The sequence below is a fragment of the Adiantum capillus-veneris genome, unplaced genomic scaffold (assembly GCF_014529385.1).
Source record: "Adiantum capillus-veneris isolate H3 unplaced genomic scaffold, ASM1452938v2 Hic_scaffold_325, whole genome shotgun sequence".
Classification (NCBI taxonomy): Eukaryota; Viridiplantae; Streptophyta; class Polypodiopsida; order Polypodiales; family Pteridaceae; genus Adiantum; species Adiantum capillus-veneris.
In genome coordinates, this window is record NW_028221436.1 from 595102 (window position 1) to 600965 (window position 5864).

Genomic DNA, 5864 nt, shown 5'->3' on the forward strand with positions numbered 1-5864 from the left:
TACCTTATAGATATAACAAATAACCTGACCGTATCGTCAATGGCTATGAAAATCTATCGAACCCATTATTATTCTCAAACGTATCCTATTTATAGACCAGAACCAAACAAATCAGCCTTTATTCGGCGAGGCTATTATGGTGGTCACACTGACGTATACATACCCTACGGTAAGAATTTATATTACTACGATGTAAACTCTTTATATCCTTATGCTATGACAAAACCGATGCCCAGCGGAAAACCTGTATGGAAAACTTCTTTGAAAGGGTGCGATCTAGATTCGCTATTTGGCTTTGTGGAGGCTAAAGTAACATGTCCTGATTCAATAAAAAGACCATTTCTTCCCTATAGAGATCCTAAAACAGAAAGCTTAATCTTTCCTATAGGTACATTTACAGGTGTATATTTTACAGAGGAGTTGAAATTTGCAGTAAAATTAGGTTATCAGATAGAGCTTAAACACGGTTATTTCTTTTCTGTGAGTGAAAGCCCCGCCCCTTTTCAGAATTTGTGAAAGAAATCTATGATGAAAGGGTAGAAGCTAAAAAGAAAAAAAGACAAAGATGAGGGTAACGAAGGGATCATACTTCTTATACGAACCCTTTCTGCGTGCGTGCGCAGTATGACTTTTCAAACTAAACCCCACCTCGAGGGCAAGGATCTGCCACTATAACCAACCACTAAGAAACTGCCATGAATATGGAAAATAAAACAGCCTCTGAGTGTGTTAAACATCGAGGCAAAACAAAAAAAAAGATAAATTTTAACAATGGAATTTCTTTTTTTAGGTCTGGGCCTTGCCCTCGGGAGTATTATAACTTGCAGTATTTCTTCATGCTTTGTTATACACATTTGGAAGGAACGGCGTAACGCGCTTTCAGAAGTCGAAAGGCTCCAAAGCATTCACTATTAAAGGCCATTAAAATTAACGATTTAACCATCAGATAATAAATATATCAGGGACAAAATGGTCTGAGGATTAAGTATTGTCTTCAGGGGGCGAAACCTAAAAACCTTATTTTTATTCAAAAAGTACAGAGAACAGATTACACTAGCCCCGGAGCGGAGAAGCTAACCAATAATTCAGGAAAGGGCTGTTTCGATAGATAAGGGAACACTAAAATAGTATTATGTACTTTCTCAAATACAAAAGTGCCAAATTCCCTTCTTCCATCATTGTTCTTTTTGACTTCAAGGGGGAAGCAAAGCAATATTGTATAATTTTTAGAGCAGATGTTAATGAAAAACAGATAGTCATTGTGTGTAAAACCATGGTATAAGTTTTGCGTTTTATAGATATGCAGGTTATTCTTTTATTAGTATTCATAGCTGTTTAGGAGTGGATTTGAACCACTGACCTAAGAATTTTCAGTCCTTCGCTCTAACCAACTGAGCTACCTAAACTAAAAGAAGAATCACTACTAACTATTACCTTTAGTTTTCCTGTAGTCATGACCTTACGCTATCTCTTGCCCCACCTGTCAATTGCGGATAACGGGAATCGAACCCATATCTTCTGCTTGGAAGGCAGATGGTCTACCGTTAATCTATATCCGCCTAAGTTTTATTTCCGAAAGGAGGGTTGTTATGTTATAAAGTAGAGAGATCGTTTCTATAATACGAATCGGCCGATCATTAGCGCGGGCTTAGCTTTCTATGCGGCTTTACTTTACCCTGCTTAAGCACCTAGTAGAATGCAAGTGATGGATCATTCGTGTTCAATTTCTTTCATATACGATAATTCATAAAACGCTATCGCTACCGCGCCTTTTTAATTTAAAAGAACCTATTAATCTTATTAACAGTATTTTTTAACATTTTTAGATAGTTTTTTTTGTAGAACCTTCTTGTCCTGTAAAACTAACTTAAAGTCTCAATTACTTTTTTCTTTTTTTGTTAATTACGCCACTATCACTAGTTCCTTTTTTCTGGAGGTGGGGGACAGACCCCCACCTCGGAAAGATTCAATGATACCACTCAAATACATAGACAACATGCCATTTCATAAGTAACTAGGAAAAGCGGGGAAAGATATAAGAAAAGGAAACTAATCAGCAAGAAACTAATAGCTAATAGTAACAACTTTTCAGGATCCATTAGTTTATATAGAATCCATCTTTTAGGCGTATCGAAATACATTATTTTCACTAAGCGTATGTAATAAAATAGAGTTACCCTCGGTGTCCCGGGACACCCAGTCCCCTCAGAACCGCAAAAGACAGTCGCCCATCGTACGGCTCACTTGCTTAACTTGCTTTAAACGTAAATTATAAATTGTTTAGGTTCAGATAACTTCATTGGCTTTACAAACGAAAGAGCGGAGCAATAAAGTGCCAAGCACTTTGTTTTCTTAGCGAGAATTGGTACCTTATTATCGAAGACTTGTTTTTTTCTTCTATTTGCTTGCAGATCTTCAGCCCTTCTTTTATTCGAAGGGAGCAGGAGGGGATACTAATAAAAAAGGCAAGCCTGCTTATCCTCCCTGTTTGATCTCCTTTAGACTACCTGCGGCCCTGTTCAAAAAGCTATGCATCCAAAGATTCACAAGAATCAAATCCCCTGTCTAAACTTTGTCAAACGCACGCATCCAATGGACAAAAGAGTTAAGCAGAATGAATACGTAAGGTATAACTCACTAAGGCTTTTAGCTAATTAGGCCCCTTCCCGGCTACCAGATTATTACTCTGGTGCTGCTTTCCCCTAAATGAAGCTAAGACAAAAGAGAAGTAGGCAGGTACTATGGACCTTCTGTTGTCCATCACAGAGCCCGCTATAAAAAGAGTGCAGTAAATAAATAATCAATAAAAAAAAAGAACATTTCTATACGATTAATAGAAAAAGAAACAGATACGTATAGATAGATGAATGTATCTATATCTATCTACCTATATATAGCAATGCCTTTGCATCCCTCTCTGCACGCACTTATTTTCGAAAACAGAAAACAAACACTGTTAAGTCTAGAAAGCGCCCCCGGCCAAAAAAGCTTCTCTCAGATTAACTTGGCCAATAAGGCCTGTAAGGCGCGCCTTTTTTGCGCTTCGCTAATGGCACTTTGCCTGGATTGGCGGTTCTTTTCGGATGGGATGGACTTCGCCGTTATTTCCTAAGGGCTGTATTATCGTATCGAGATGCCGATTTGTTCCCTGTCCCCAGTAATATGGGTAATCTGCCCCGTTCGTCTTCGTCTGGCTTGCGTTGTTTCAATTACCGGTAGGGGGCACTTCGGCAATCGCGCGCTGTAACTGGGAGTTCTACTACACTAAAGGGTACTTTAATTTACGGCAACTTAGGTTCATCTCGTGTAGCGATAGCGGCAGACTTGTACAAGGATCTTGGGTAGATTTATGATATCCTAGCGGTACCCCCTCACTTGCCCTTTCGTAGATGCGTTCTTTCCATCTGTCTTGCGACGTTTTGGTAAGCTACGCGTCCAGTGCACGACCCGCACCAAGGCCTCCCACACCAACTCTAGGCAACCCCTTTCGGCCGCCCAACAACCAATAACGCTAGTAACTATCCCTATCAAAGCTAATAAGTAAGCCCCACAGCTCAAGGCAGCAAAAAATAAATAAAATTTGCTACGAAAGCCAGCTAACGAGGGTATTCCTGCATATAAAGACATAGTAACAGATAAGGTAATAGCTGAAATAGGATTAGTTTTAGCTAAAGCGCCTAAATCCGTTATATATTTAACACAGGTTTAACGTAATGCTAAAACTGTAGCAAATGCATTAATGGTCATTGATATATAAATAGAGATACCAATTAGTAGTGATTAAATTCCTTCTATGGTTTCACATGAAAAACCAATTAAAAGATAACCTACGTGCCCAATAGAACTATAAGCTAAAAGTCTTTTTACTTCTTTTTAAGCCATAGCGGCCAGTGCTCCTGGGATCGTAAAAGCGATGCTGCGGAAAAGGAAGAGTTATTACCATGTTAGATCGTAAAAACTGTAAAAAAAACACATAACATATTAGCAGGAATAGATATTTTAGGTGCAATGGAAAAAAATGCTGTAACCAAAATAGGTAAACCCTCGTATACATCAGGTGCCCACACATATAGGTCAAAAGTAAATCATTGACCGAGCCATGCAGCAAAGCCGTCGTTCACTCGCTGTTCACCTAGCGAAGAGTTCAGGGAATTCTCAAATGGCCTACTACGGTGCTCCCCGAACCGTACGCGATAGTCGCCTATCGTACGGCTCTCTAACCCTACAACACTTGGATTAGATATACCTGAAGGTCCGCTGCCTGCTTTTAGCTATTCTATACGCTGTTGGATATACTTAGTCATCAGAAACGATTTCAGTGGATTTTGAACAGAGAATACCTGCTCAATATAAGCAGGTATTAGATAAATAGACCTCTTCCTTTTCGTTGTTGCCAGTCTCTTTTCAGGCTGAGAAGAGGACAGGCCTGTTTTCTTTGCAGGTAAGGATAGTGTACTACCATTCGGCAGCGGCAAGTCAAGTTTCCTTAAAAAAAGAGAATTTGTTAGTTCGCAAAGCAAATAAAGGCCAAAGGCTTCGTTTAGGGTCTCCAACTAACCTATGTGCTTCTTTAGTTACCCCTCTCCCGAATGGAATGAAGTAAAGGAGCACTTGTTGTGTCCTACTTTTTTGCCTGGCAAGCTCTTTAGGTTAGTTCTCAAGTTGCTCTTCTTACTTGCCTGTGATACAAAGGCTAAAGGGCACAGAATGCTAGATAGGTACTAAAGGTCCTATGACTTCCGGCCAGGGATCTAGCTTACCGTTGGATCTCGCCGATACAGCCTATGGTTTTAGTGTCTTGGAATATCGTTTCGTTAATTGGGGGTTTCGGCTTTCATGCAGCTGTTTCCAGCTCCTCCAATCTAGACCTTGTCGCTGCTTAATTTCGACAGGCAGAAAGCATACCAGCGTGCGTTTGCATGTTTCCCACCGTGCTTGTGACACGGGCAGGTCAGGTAGCTAGTTAGCTGACTATAACTTCGATTCGCCAGGCGGGCTTATCTCATGTACCACTATAGAGTTGCGCGGCGCCCTTCACTTCCTAGCTCCAACCGCGCTTTTGTAACATGCTATAGTCTCACGCTCTCTTACGAGGTGGAGTGATAGGTTCCACGCTCCGGCATAAGGCGCCCCGGTAGTACTGAGATTGGCCGCCAATTTGCCGGTATCCATATGCCGTCTTACGGCCGCGCTCGAAAGAAAACTGCAGTGATCTTAAATAAGAAACCTACAGCAATAAATAAGATTCCCATAAAGATACCACTAGATTAAGCACACACAAGCAAAGTGATTTCATATCCAGTGAAGGTCTTGGCCGATTCTTCCGACGTACAGTGTAACGATTCCAGTAGACCCATAGATCATAGAACAAAGGGCAACATAAGCTTCCATTCATACTCACGTTATAAACGCGACCTCCCTCGTAAACGTACATGCAACTTATACTGCATACGGCTTGCACGGACACTATTAAATCCTATCCCATTACGAGGCCTTCCATCCTGATCCCATTTCGAAAATAGAACTTGCGGTGCCTGCCCTCAACGTTAAAGGAGTGCGCATAGCGTGTTACGCTTACGGCTAGAGGCAAGGCTTTAGCCATTCGATTGAAGGGAAGGCCGGGTTCCGAGAGGAACACTCAGCGAACCAACTTCCTTGGCCGGCCGGGAAGTACGGAAGTTTAGCCATTTTTCAGGGCCTCCGGCCCGCTTGCCCTGGGTGGCCTCCGCATGCTTTTAGTAGCCCTTTCACTTTTTACCTTTACTTGTTTATGACAATATTTGCATAAGCGCCAAGGCTTACTTATGACCTGTAGGTATTCAGCAATCAAGTCGCTCTGCGCCTTCGCGTTGAGAGCTTGCAGA

General features: G+C 41.3%; 2 non-coding genes across 2 annotated transcripts; both read right to left on the reverse strand.

Annotated features, from left to right (window-relative positions):
* Window positions 1-1332: 1332 nt before the first annotated feature.
* Window positions 1333-1406, reverse strand: TRNAF-GAA (transfer RNA phenylalanine (anticodon GAA)). Its single transcript has one exon. It is a non-coding gene; the product is annotated as a tRNA-Phe (tRNA).
* An 82-nt stretch (window positions 1407-1488) lies between these two features.
* TRNAG-UCC (transfer RNA glycine (anticodon UCC)) lies at window positions 1489-1559 on the reverse strand. The gene has a single exon. It is a non-coding gene; the product is annotated as a tRNA-Gly (tRNA).
* Window positions 1560-5864: the final 4305 nt, after the last annotated feature.